General features: G+C 37.8%; 1 protein-coding gene and 1 pseudogene across 4 annotated transcripts in view; one reads left to right on the top strand and one right to left on the bottom strand.

Moving 5' to 3' along the window:
• XKR9 (XK related 9) overlaps positions 1–14,586 on the bottom strand; it is a 67,061-nt gene that overhangs the window by 41,326 nt on the left and 11,149 nt on the right. The window lies entirely within an intron of this gene.
• Positions 7,655–8,209, top strand: LOC149126237 (ras-related protein Rap-1b pseudogene; annotated as a pseudogene).

Below are 14,586 nucleotides of genomic sequence, written 5' to 3'. Positions count from 1 at the left end.
AATTTAAAAAACTGAATTAGAGGGGCTAGCGTTGTGGCATAGTGGATTAAGTTGCCACCTGCAATAGTGGCATCACATATGGGTGCAAGTTAGAGTCCCAGTTGTTGCATTTCTGATCAAGTTCCCTGCTAATGTGCCTTGGAAAGCAGCAAAGGATGGCCCAAGTGCTTGGGCCTCTTTACCCACATGGGAGACCTGAAAGAAGCTCCTGGCTCTTGACTTACATATGGACCAGACCTAGCCATTGCAGCCATCAGGAGAGTGAACCAGCATATGCAAGATTTCTCACTTTCTTTCTCTGTCATTCCATCACTCACGCATCCATTCTCTTGTATCTGTACCTTTCAAATAAATAAAATAAATCTTGAAAAAAAATTAAAGGGGCCAGCACTTTGGCGTAGTAGGCTAAGACTCCACCTGCAGCACTGGCATCCCACATGGGTGCTGTTTCACGTCCTGGCTGCTCCTCTTCTAGTCCACCTCTCTGCTTTAGACCTGGGAAAGCAGTGGAAGATGGCTCACATGCTTGTGCCCCTGCACCCATGTGGGAGACCCATAAGAAGCTCCTGGCTCCTGGCTTCAGATCAGCCCAGCTATAGCCACTGTAGCCATTTGGGAGTAACCTGTGGATGGAAGACCTTTCCCTCTGTCTCTCTCTCTTTCTGTAATTCTGCCTCTCAAATAAGTAAGATCTTAAAAAATGAAATTAGAAAGACACCGCTAATTATAATAGCTGACAAGCTGGTCCTACAATTTATGTAGAAATGCAATGGCTCTAAGGAGCCAAGACAATTTTGAAAAAGAACCAACGGCAAAAGGAAGACCTTTCTCTCTGTCTCTCTCTCTCTCTCCCTGTCCACTCTGCCTGTCAAAAAATTTAAAAAAAGAAAAAGAAAATAGCTAAAGAATACTTGACTTTCTAAGACTTCCATGACTTCAGTGATACATGACTTGACATCTAGTTTCTGGGTATGCATGTAAGGCGCTTAGAAGTTGCCACTCTATCCTAACAAGTAAAAGGCTGAACAAATTGAAAAATCAACAATTCTTCTTAGGTCCATTAGAGAAGTGAGGTCTCAGGGCAAACTTCTGTACCCCAAATAGAAGACAGACAGATACACAACATCACAAGTTAAAGCCTCCTCTGCTTCTTGGGAACCAATTCCAAGGTAAGAAAACCTGAACTATAACTGACAGACTTCTGAAGGCTCAGAGTAGGGAAACGTGAGATTTAAAAACTCCAAGTGAGTCCCCACACTTTGTATGATTTTTCCTTTTTCCAGGTTTGCAATATAACTGGCAAATTAAAGTCATACATGAAAGATCTTTTAAAATTTCATGAAAAGAGAAATCCAAGATCTGAATAGGGTATATCCACACTAACTTAAGCTGCTCTGGGATATGAAAAGAACAAAGGAAGAACTACATTTCCAGGGATATGACTGATGGAAACTTTTGACAAAGAAGCAAAAAAAAAAAAAAGAACCAGAAGATTTCTTGAGACAAGAGAGCAGAAGATAGAGACACCACTGCAACCAGCCACATGGCTCAGTTAACTGCCAGCTGTGAGCTGCCATTTTAGCAACCTTAGGGTAGGAAGAAATCATGGCACACCCCTCCAAGCAGTTTTAGCTGAGTGGGAATTCCACAGTCACTCACTGACTTTTACTTTAGACTGGAGAGCTGACTGGAGTCTGAGCAACTACTAGGCTTGGAGCAGGGAAGCCACATGGCCTCCTATGTGGATGCAGGGACCCAAGCACTTGGGCCATCTTCTGCTTTCCCATGTACATTAACAGCTGGGACTAGATCTGGTGCCCACATGGGATGCCAGTGCAGCTGGCATTGGCTTAACCTGCTGTGCTTCAAGGCCGGGCCTCTTAAATTCTTTTTTACCAAGAAATTTGAGAAAATTCTGATTCAGATCAAGTATGATAGAAGGTATAAGACTGTTATGGACAGAGTGCCATACTCGGCAGCAGAAAGCCACACAATGCACCCCTGTTCTGCTAATACCAACATCATAGACAGAGTCAGGGCAATGTGTGGGTAAAGGACAGATGCTATACGTACTGCAACTGTGGGACTTTTGGGGCATTAGTCCCAAAGCTATGCTCATGCACTCTACATGAGCCAGGGGAATTCATCTAAGATGCTGGAGGCTAACGCCAGAAGCAGCCTATAAAAAAAAATCCACTCCCACCCTGGGAGATCTGGGTAATGACTATACTATACCCTGCAACACTAGGACTGTAACAGTTCCTTCTAAATTTCTCAGTGCCACTGGAATCTACCCAGTGAACATAGGGAAGCACCTACCTGCATTCCACTCTCTGGACTCATACCCTGAAGGTAAAATCTCCTGTATACCTATAGTCACCCTGTAGGACTGGACCAAGCACAAGAAAGAATTTATGACTTCAAAGACAAGAATCTTGGGGTTGGTGCTGTGGCACAGCAGGTTAAAGCCCTATAGTGCCAGCATCCCAAATGGGCACTGATTCTAGTCCCGGCTGCTCCTCTTCCAATGCAGCTCTCTGTTACAGCCTGGGAAAGTAGTGAAAGATGGCCCAAATCCTTGGGCCCCTGTACACACATGGGAGACTGAGAAGAAGCTCCTGGCTCCTGGCTTCAGATCAGCTCAGCTCTGGCCATTGTGGCCAATTGGGGAGTGAACCAGCAGATGAAAGACCTCTCTGGCTCTCTCTCTGGCTCTACCTCTCTCTGTAACTCTTTCAATGAAATAAAATAAATCTTTTTTAAAAAAGAATTTTGAAATAACCCAATAGACAAAAACAGAAAATAATTAAAAATGAAGAAAATCTACATGAAATATGGGATATCATTTGTATTATAGGTACTCCTGAAGGAGAAGAAAAGAAAAAGGGCATTGAGAACCTGCTAAATGAAATAATAGCTGAAAATTCCCCAGGTCTTGAAAAAGACACTGACATTCAGATATAAGAAACTCAAAGAACCCTAAGCAGACTCAACCAAAAAAGGCCTTTTCTAAGTTATACCGTCATAAACTGTCAAAAGTTAAAGATAAGGAAAGAACCCTAAAGACAGTAAGAGAAAAGCATCAAGTTATATATAAAGGAAAACCAATTAGATTAACATCAGACTTCTCAGTAGAAACCTTACATGGCAGAAGAGACTGGGATGATACAGTCAAAATTTTAAAAGAAAAAAACTTCCAGGTCAAGCACTGTGGCATAGCAGGAAAAAGCTAGAGGCATAACAATACCAAATTTTAAGACATACTACAGAGCAGTTATAATCGAAACAGCCTGATAGTCACACAAAAGAATAGACATATAGACCAATGGGACACAATAGGAACTCCAGAAATCAATCAACACATCTACAATAAACTTCTCTTTGACAAAGGAGCTAAAATCAATTCCTGAAGCAAGGACAGTCTCTTCAACAAATGGTTCTGGGAAAACTGGGTCTCACATGTGGAAGTATGAAACTTCCTACCTTACAACTTACGGAAAAATCCACTCACAATAGATCAAAGACTGAAGTCTATGACCAGATACCATCAAATTGCAAGAGATTATTGAGGAAACCCTAAAAAACATTGGCATATGCAAAGACTTCTTGAAAAAGACCTCAGAAGCACAGGCAATCAAAGCCAAACTTGACAAATGTAATTACATCAATCTGAGAAGCTTCTGTACTGAAAAAGAAACGTTCAGCAAAGTGAAGAGGCAACCGATAGAATGGGAGAAAATATTTGTATACTATGCAATTGGTAAAGGTTTAATATCCAGAATCTATAACAAGCTCAAGAAATGGGAATAAGAGAGGAAGGAAGAAGGGTGGGAAGGAAGAATCATTATCTTCCTAAATTTGTATGTATGAAATGAATAAAATTTGCATTCCTTAAATAAAATTATATATATTATATATATATACATACACAAAGGAGAAATAAAATATTTTCCAGATAAGGAAAAACAGAGAATTCACCACCACCAGACCAGACTTACAAGAAATTCTAAAGGGTGTCCTGCATCAGAAGTAAACATTAAACACATGTCAACATCAAATTCAGTGACAGAGCAGATAGAATCATTATCCAATCAACAAAATGACAGGTCTTAGTTCTTATCTATCAAAACTACCTTGAATGTAAATTTACTAAATTCACAAACCAAAAGACTTAGACTGGATTAATGGATAATTAACAAGGACCCCACTATATGCTGCCTACAAGAAATTCACTTCACAAACAAAGATATACACAGACTGAAAATGAAGGATTGGGAAAGATATATCAGGTAAACAGAAATCAAAAGCAAGCAGTCATAGCTTTATCCTGGTATCAGATAAAACAGACTTTAAATCAAAAACTTTAAAAAGAGAAAAATGACATTATATATTGATAAAAGGTTCCATTTAGCAAGAAGACATACCAATCATAAATATAATGCACTCAACACAAGACCACCCAGATATATGTAACAAATACTATTTCCCTAAAAGGAGAGAGATCCCAATACAATAATAGTAGGTAACTTTAACAGCCCACTGTCATCAATGGACAGGTCATCCAGACAGAAAATCAATAAAGACACATTGGAGCTGAAACATATTACCAAACAAATGGACCTAATAGGCATTTACACGACATTTCACCAAACAGCTTCCAAATAGACATTCTTTTCATCAGCCCATGGAACATTTTCTGGAATAGACCACATGTAAGGCCACAAATCAAGTCTCAGCAAATTTAAAGAGACTGAAACCATACTATGTATCTTCTCAAATCATAAAGGAATAAAACCGGAAATCAACAAGAATAATAATAGAATATGCATACATACTTGGAAATTAAACAAAATGCTACAGACTGATCAATGGGCCACTGAAGAAATTAAAAAGGAAATCAAAAACTTTCTTGAAGTAAACAAAAATGAACACATAATATATCAAAACCTTTGCAATACTGTGAAAGCAGAGTTAAGAGGGAAGTTTACAACATTAAGTGTTTACATTAAAAAAGAGAAATGTCTCAGATTAAAAATATAATAATGCGGGGCTGGCACTGTGGGGCAGTAAGTTAAAGCCTTGGCCTGAAGCGCCGGCATCCCTATGGGTGCTGGTTCCAGTCCTGGCTGCTCCCCTTCCAATCCAGCTCTCTGCTATGGCCTGTCAAAGCAATGGAAGATGGCCCAAGTCCTTGGGCCCCTGCACCCACGTGGGAGACCCTGAAGAAGCTCCTTGCTCCTGGCTTTGGACCAGAACAGCTCTGGGCATTGCGGCCAATTGGGGAGTGAACCATCGGATGGAAGACCTCTGTCTGTCTGTCAGTCTATCTGTCTGTCTCTCTCTCTGCCTCTCCTCTGTGGAACTCTGATTTTCAAATAAATAAATAAATCTTTAAAAAAATATATAATGATGCATGTTGAAGACTTGGAAAAACAAGAACAAATCAAAACCAAAATCAGCAGGAGGAACTAATAAGGATCAGAGCAGAACTAAATGAAACTGAAATTTAAAAAAAAAAATCAACAAAATAAAAAGAAATAAAAAGTTGGTTTTTTGAGAAGATTAACAAAATAGATAAATCTCTAGCCAGACTAGCAAAGAAAAAAAGAGAGAAAACTTAAATAAATGAAATTATTGTTGAAAAAGAAGATATTACAAACAATACCACTGAAATACAAAGGATCATAAGAAACTACTATGAAGAATTTTATGCTGATTAATTGGGAAACCTCAAATACATGGAAAAATTCCTGGATTCATATAACAAAGATTAAATCAGGAAGATCCAGACAACCTAAACAGACCCATAACAAGCAATGAGATTGAAGCAGTAACCAAAAGTCTTCTATGAAGGAAAAGTCCAAGACCTGAGGCTTTACTATTGAAATCTACAAAGCATTCAAAGAGGAAGTAACTCCAATACTCTTCAAAGTATTCCAAAATATTGATCAGGATGGAGCTCTGCCAAACTCTTTTTATGAGGCCAATATCATTTTGATAGCAAAACCAAAGACACGACACAAAAAGAAAACTACATACTAGCAAATTAAATCCAAAACCACATCAAAAAGATCATACATCATGACCAAGTGAGAGTCATCTCAGAAATGCAAGGGTGGTTCAACATTCACAAATTAGTAAACATCATAAATCACATTAATAGAATGAAGAACAAAAACCATATGGTCATCTTAATAGATGCAGAGAAAGCATTTGATAAGATTCAACAACCTTCATGATAAAAACCCTCCACAAAGTAGCCATAGAAGGAACATTCATCAAAATTATAAAGGCTATACATGACAAACCAATAGCCAATATCATATTGCATGGGGAAAAGCTGAAAGCATTTCTCCTCAGATCTGGAATAAGACAAGGATATTCACTTTTGCCACTCTTATTCAATATAGTTCTAGAAGTTGTAGCTAGAGCAATTAGAAGAAGAAAGAAAAAATTGGAAAAGAGGAATTCAAATTACCCATGTTTGCAGATGGCATGATGTTGTACATGGAAAAATCTAAACACTCCACCAAAAAGCTACTAGAAATGATAAACCAATTCAGTAAAGTTTCAGGTTACAAAGTAAACATACAAAAAAAGTAGCATTTTGTATGCTAATGAACTCACAGAAAGTGAAATCGGGAAAGAAATCTCATTCACAATAGCCACCAAAAAAATCAAATATTTAAATTTAACCAAAGAAGTGAAAGATCTCCACAATGAAAATTATCACACATTGATGAAAGAAATCATCAAAGACCCAAAAAATGGAAAGTTAACTTCTTGCTTAAGGATTGGAAGAATTAATATCATTAAAATGTCTTTATTACCAAAAGCAATCTACAGATTCAGTGCAATACCAATCAAAATATCAACGACATTCTTTACAGAACTAGAAAAATCAATTCTAAAATTCATTTGGAATCACAAAAGATGCAGAATATCCAAAGCAATCCTGAACAAGAAAAATCAACTGGAGGCATCACAATACCTGACTTCAAAACATACTATAAAGCTAAAGTAATTAAGCATGGAACAGAATAGAGGGTCCAGAAATTAATTCACATACATATAGCCAACTGATTTTTTACAAAAGTGCTCAGACCATACACTAGAGTAAGGACAGTCTCTTCAACAGATAGTGCTGACAAAACTTGATTTAAAGATGTAGAAGAATTAAATTAGATCCATACTTCTCACCATATACAAAAATTAACTCAAGATGGATCAAAGACCTAAATTTAAGACCTGAGACTCTGAAGTTGCTGGAAGAAAATGTAGGGGGAACACTCCAAGATTTTTGGTGTAGGGGATGACTTCTTAGATAAGACCTCCAAAGCATAGGCAACAAAAGCAAAACTAAATAAATGAGACTGTATCAAATTTAGAAGCTTTTGCACAAGGGAAACAATCAACAGAGTGAAGAGACATCTAATAGAATGGGAAAAATATTTACAAACCACCTACATAACAAAAAATGAATATACCAAATATATCAGCAACTTTAAAATTTCGAGCCAGAGTGGTGGCAAGGGCGGCAGCTGTAGTACCACCATGGCACTGGGAGCAGGAACCCAGAGGCAGTGCGGGGCGATGCCGGTTGCGAGGACCTGGTGACAGCGTGAGAAATAATATATTTTAACAAGTTTGCATCATGAGTGAATATAAACTAGTTGTTCTTGCTCAGGAAGTGTTGGAAAGTCTGCTCTGACTGTACATTTTGTTCAAGGAATTTTTGTTGAAAAATATGATCCTATGATAGAAGATTCTTACAGAAAGCAAATTGAAGTAGATGCCCAACAGTATATGCTTGAAATTTTGGGTAATGCAAGAATGGAACAATTTATAGCAATGGGAGATTTGTACATGAAACATGGACAAGGCTTTTCATTAGTTTATTCCATCACAGCACAGTCCACATTTAACGATTTACATGATCTGAAAACACAGAATCTTTGAGTTAAAAGACACTGATGATGTTACAATGATTCTGGTTGGTAATAACTGGGATTTGGAAGATAAAAGAGTTGTAGGAAATGAACAAGGTCAAAATCTAGCAAGACAATGGAACATCTGTGCATTCTTAGAATCTTCTGCAAAATCAAAAATAAATGTTAATGAGATTTTTTATGACATAGTGTGGCAAATTAACAGAAAAACTCCAGTGCTTGGGAAGGCCCACAAAAAGTCATCATGTCATCTGCTTTAATATACTAAATGTGCTGTAGCTGTGAGCCATGTCTGAAGAACTGTTGCCCAATTCAACAGTGCCAGCATTCCAACTTTGTTAAAATTTACCAGCATCTTAAATGGACTTTCCTGTGGTGGTACACTTTAAAAGGTGGATAAAAGCTACTCTATCAGTTTACACATTCTAATCACTTTACAGCATCACAAGAGAGATTTTTACTTATATAATACCTCTAGAGTATGCAGCTGGTAAAACAGAGACTATATCCAGTATTACTGCTAAGAAACATTCTTCATCCACCAATGTTGTGCATGTATGAAAATGGTGTACTGTATACTTAACCACACCCCATACTTTGTATTGGAGAGTATAGTAATGTAAATCCTAAAATAATGTAAATCCTTCACTTCTTTGATACTTGCTGTTTATTATAATTTTTTAAAGAAATTCAAAGTCATTACCATTGTACTGTACAAAATAAATGCATTAACACAGCTATATAGTTTTTTCAATTTTTAAAAAACTTGTGGAGACAATGATCTTGTCTTTAAAATATGATAGTCCTTTGAGTATATCTTAAAGACGTTGCCTTTAATATCTGTTCGGAAGGAAAAGTCCAGAAATTTCAAATCTCCTTATTATATGTTTCTTTTTTTTTTTTTTTTTTTTTTGACAGGCAAAGTGGACAGTGAGAGAGACAGAGAGAAAGGTCTTCCTTTTTTTGCCGTTGGTTCACCCTCCAATGGCCGGCGCATTGCGCTGATCCAGAGCCAGGAGCCAGGTGCTTCTCCTGGTCTCCCATGTGGATGCAGGGCCCAAGCACTTGGGCCATCCTCCACTGCACTTCCGGGCCACAGCAGAGAGCTGGCCTGAAAGAGGGGCAACCGGGACAGAATCCGGCACCCTACCAGGACTAGAACCAGTGTGCCAGCGCCACAGGCGGAGGATTAGCCTATTGAGCCACGGCGCCAGCCCTTATTATATGTTTCCTTTATGTTTACATAGGGAATGTTTATAGCTGTGTGTACAGTGGGTGTCTACAACAAGAAGTGCATATTTTCAGACAATTTTTTATGATTTAACAGTTTTTATAAAGCATTTAGGTTTCTGCATCTGTAGATTCTCAATGTGAATTCCTTGCTTGCTCATGCATAAGTGTATTTGCAATACCAAATATAGAGGTTTAGTACTTTTGCCCGTTAGACTGTTTCACATGTGTAACGTTTTGGTTGAAATGTTAAATGGTGGAGGAGTATTGTGGATGTGAATGTGGGAAGTGATTTTAATCATGTGTAGTTGGTCACAAGGCCTAATTTGCAGTAATTATTGCTGTTTAATTTAACAATGCCTTGTTGCTTTGTATGCATTAACGTTTGGGTGTAAAGATTGTGTGTCTATCCAACAGGGAGCCACAGTTTAAATTGACCAACCTAATGTTACAACTACTTTGAAGTGGCCAAATGTAAACTAAGAGCCTTAATTAATTAATTTTTTATAACGTAGCATCAGTTCATTAAATTTGGATTGCCATGAACAAAAAAAGTCAACAAAAAGCAACCAGTCCAGTTGAGAAATGAGCAAAAGACTTTTAACAGACAGTTCTCAAAAGAAGAAATACAAATATATGAAAAAATGTTCAACATCACTAGCCATCAGGGAAATGCAAACCAAAACCACAATGAGATATCACCTCACCCCTAAAATTCACAACAGAGAGAATAACAAATGCTGGTGAGGATGTGGACAAAAGGGAACACATATACACTGTTGGTGGAGATGTAAATTAGTGCAGCCACTGTAGAAAACAGTATCAAGATTTCTTAAAAACTAGAAATAGAATGCCATATGATCCAGCAATCCCACTACTGGATACATACCTCAAAGACTTGAACACAGTATATCAAAGAGATACCTACACCACCATGTTCACAGCAGCACTGTTCATAATAGCCAAAATCTGGAATCAACCAAGATGTCCATCATCAGATAAACAGATAAAGAAAATGTGGTATAGAAACACTCAATGGAATATTATCCAAGTGTAAAAAAGAATGAAATTCTACTGTTGGCAGCAAAATGGATGCACTAGAGGACATCATGTCAAGTGAAATAAGTTGGACCTAGAAAGACAAATACCACATGTCTGCTTGGTATGTGAGAGCTAAAATTTAAAAAAAAAAAAAGAGAGAGAGAGAGAAAGAAAAATGAAAGAAATGTGTGTATAAGTATTGCTATAAATTAGTTTGGTAAAACACTGTTTTATACCTTTCTGAAACCAATGGTTAAGAATGTTATACTACTATAGTTTAATGATCTGTGATTATTTTAAAATTTACTGCATTTGGGTGAAATGGTCATTTTTCCACTTAATTATTATTTATTGCCATTCTCTGTATTCCCACTAAACTAGGGTCTTTTTGCTTTCTACTTGTTAAACTTCTTATTTGGCAAAGTATTAAGCCTTTTTACTGTAATGTAAATTTAAAATATGTTATCCCAAAAACTACAAAAAATAAAAGAAAGTAAGAAAGAAGAAAAGTGAGAGGGAAGGAAGAAGAAAGGGAATATTATTATATTCTTAGAATTGTATTTACAAATTACATTGAATCTATTAAAATTAATTAAACATTAAAATAAAGAGAAAAAATAAAAATCCATGAAAATGTATATTTTTAAATGTATAGGTTTCAAAAAATACTTGTACCAAATAAACATCTTTTAATTTTATTTCCATGAATTTTTAAAGCCCCTTCATATATTCAAGTGTACCACATGATATTTTGATATGCATTATGAAATGAGTACCATATCAAATTAATGGACATACCTCATACAATGTGATGGCCCATTTTAGATGTCAACTTGACTGGGTTGAGGAATTCTAAAATTTAGAAACCTAGCATAGCATTATTTTTGGATATGACTGTGAATTTGTTTCCAAAAGAAACAGAATTAAATCTGTAGGCTGAGTATGGAAGACCTATTCTTACCTCATGTGTAGGCACCATCCAATAAGTTGAATGAGTGAACTGAACAAAAATAGCAAAGGAAAAGCAAATAATCCCTTTCTTCTGGAACAGGAACATCTATCTTCTCCTACCTTTAACATCAGAACTCTAGGTTCTTCAGGCTTCAGATTCTTCGGGGTTTATTTGAACCAGTAGCTGCCAAGTTTCTCAGGCCTTTGGCCTTAGTCTGAGAGTTATACCACTGGCCCCTCTGGTTGTAAAGCCTTTTGTCTTAGACTGAACTACATTTCTCATTTTCCAGGTTCTACAGCTTGCAGATAGCATATTATGGGATTTCTCAGACTCCATAATTGTATGAACCAATTCCCATAATAAATCCCTTCTCATAAATCTATCTATATGATTGGCCCTCTATATTCATGGGATTTACATCCATAGTTTTAATCAAGCATGGATAGAAAACATTATCAAAAATACTGCATCTGTATTGAATACGTACAAACTTACTTTCTTATCAAAGGTACAAACTTTCCTATTCTCAAATCAGTATAGTATAACAGCTATTTACATATCACTTACATTGTATTAAGTAAGATAAATAATCTAGAGATGATTTGTTTAAAATATGAGAGGATTGTGTAGTTTACATGCAAATACTATGCAGTGTTGGCATCCTATATGGGCACAGGTTCAAGTCCTGGCTATTCCACATCCAATTCCTGCTAAAAGAAACTGGGAAAGCAATGGAAGATGGGCCAAGTGCCTGAGCTGCTACAGCCACTTGGGAGACCCTGAAGAAGCTCCTGGCTCCTAGCTCCTGGTGTTGGATTGGCCCAGCTCTGGCCATTGCAGTCATTTGGGGAGTGAACCAGCAGATGGAACTCTGCCTTTCAATTAAATAAACAAATCTTGAAAAGAAAAGAGAGGGGAAGGGAGGGGAGAGGAGAGGACGGGAAGGGAGGGGAGAGGAGGGGAAGGGAGGGGAGGGGAGAAGAAGGGAAAGGAGGGAAAGGGAGGGGAAGGAAGGGGAGGGAAGGGAGGGGAAGGGAGGGGGACGGAGGGGAAGGGAATGGAAGGGAAGGGAGGGGAAGAGAGGGGAGGGAGGGAGGAAGGGAGGGAGGAAGGGAGGAAGGGAGGAAGGAAAGGGAGAAGGGAAAGAAAAGAAAGAAGGGAGGGAGGGAGGGAGAGAGAGAAAGAGGAGCTAACAGCGAGAGGGAGGAAGGGAGGGAGGGAGGAAGGGAGAAAGGAAAGGAAGAAGGGAAAGAAAAGAAAGAAGGGAGGGAGGGAGGAAGGGAGGGAGGGAGGGAGGGAGGAAGGGAGAGAGAGGGAGGGAGGGAGGGAGGGAGGGAGAGAGAGAGGAGTTAACAGCGAGAGAGGGAGAGACAGAGAGGAGAGAGATCTTCCATCTGCTGGAAGGAGAAGGGAGGGGAGGAGAAGGGAAAGGAGGGGAGGAGAAGCGAGGGGAGGGGAGGGGAGAGGAGGGGAGGGGAGGGAAGGGGAGGGGAGGGAAGTGGAGGGGAGGGGAGGGGAGGGAAGGGAAGGGAAGGGAGGGGAAGGGAAGGGAGGGGAGGGGAGGGGAGGAAAAGAAGCAGAGAAGAGACAAACAAAAGACAATAAAAACCTTTATTTTTCTTGTTTTTAACTGATCTACCAGATAACAAATAGTTTGTTCAAAATATTATTATTTCATTTTGTATAGTGGTGTGTATGTACACATGAAATGAATGACAGCAATGATAAAAGGGAAGAAGGGATGAATTAGAATTATTTTGCTATTATAAGGTACTTGTTAATACTTGTGAAGCAGTACAGTATGATTGATGTGCTTTAAAAAAAGAAAACAGAATCATATGAGATACTCAAACAACCAAATAGCAGAAAAAGAGTGGACGACTACTACAAAGTTTGATGTTAGTATAGGAGTCCCCCAAGGACCATGTGTTAAAGGATGGGAATCCAAAATCTTGTGTTAATGATTAATATTAAGGGCTTAAGATTGGAAACTTAATCCAATTACTGTGTCTTTAGGTAGGATCTGAAGGAAGTGATTAGATTGGAATAGGTTACTGGGGTGGAGCCCCATGATCAAGTCACCATGGTTTTATAAGAGGCTACACAGACATGGAAAAAGTTCCCTTTGTTTCTGCTTCCTGACTCACCTTGTGATCCTTCCTCTGCATACATTCTACAATCCAGCACCTTCATCAGATCCCAGACTAAAAGAGCTGCACAATCTTGCACTTGTGAACCTCCAAAACTACAAGCTGAAATAAACCTCCTTTGTTCCTAAGTAGTTTCTCTCAGTTATTAATTATACTGATGAAGAACTGTATAAGATGACAAAAATAGGGAAGAAAAGAAGGGCAATGAATAGAAAATTATAACAGATATGTTAGATAGTAATCCAAATATATCACCCATATGAAAGACTTAGATGAAGCTCCTGGCTCGTGGCTTCGGATCAGCCTAGCTCTGGCCATTGAAGCCATATGGGGAGTGAACCAATGGATGGAAGACCTTTCTCTCTGTCTCTCCCTCTCTTTGGAGCTCTCTCAAATAAATAAATAAAACCTTAAAAAAGAAATCTACTTTAAATATAATGACATATATAGATTAAAATTAAAAGAAAATCAGAATTATAGACAAGTCATAAACTTAGAGAAACTATTTGTAAAAGACTTAATAAAGGGCTATTATCCAAAATATACAAATAAATACTAAAGTTCAACAGAAAACCAAACAACCCAGCTTAAAAAGAAGCAAAAGACCTTAACAGACACGTCATAAAAGAAGATATAGAAATATCAAGTAGGCATATGAAAATATGCACATCATATCATTAAGTAAATATAAATTACAACAAGATACTACCACGTACCCATTAGAATGATCAAAATCTAGAACATTGCCAACACTAAATGTTGACCCAGACGTGGAACAATAGGAACTCTCATTCTTTGCTGAGGTAATGCAATATAGCCACTTCAGATGATACTTTGGCAGTGTATTATAAACCTAAATCTACTCCTAGCACATGATACAGCAATCATGCTCCTCGGTATATACTCAAACGATTGAAGACTTAGGTCCACACAAAAACTTGCATAAGAAATTTATAGCAGCTTTATTCATAATTGCCAAAATTTAGAAGCAACCAAGATGTCCTTCAGTAACTAAACTTTGATGCATGCAGAAAATGGAATTCAGCAAAAAAAGAAATGAGTTATCAAGACATGAAAATATATGGAAGAACTTCAAATGCATATTACTAAGAGAAAGAAACCAAACTAAAAAGACTATAATCTATATGCTTCCAATTACATGATATTTTGAAAAGGCAAAACTATGAGAGACTTTAAGTCAGTTGTATCAGGAGTTAGCAAGGAGGGGAGAATGAATAGGTGGAGTCCAGAGGATTTTCAGGGC

This window comes from Oryctolagus cuniculus, chromosome 6, assembly GCF_051225735.1.
Source record: "Oryctolagus cuniculus isolate XC-2025 breed Fujian yellow rabbit chromosome 6, ASM5122573v1, whole genome shotgun sequence".
NCBI lineage: Eukaryota > Metazoa > Chordata > Mammalia > Lagomorpha > Leporidae > Oryctolagus > Oryctolagus cuniculus.
This window is presented reverse-complemented; position numbering and strand designations above follow the sequence as displayed.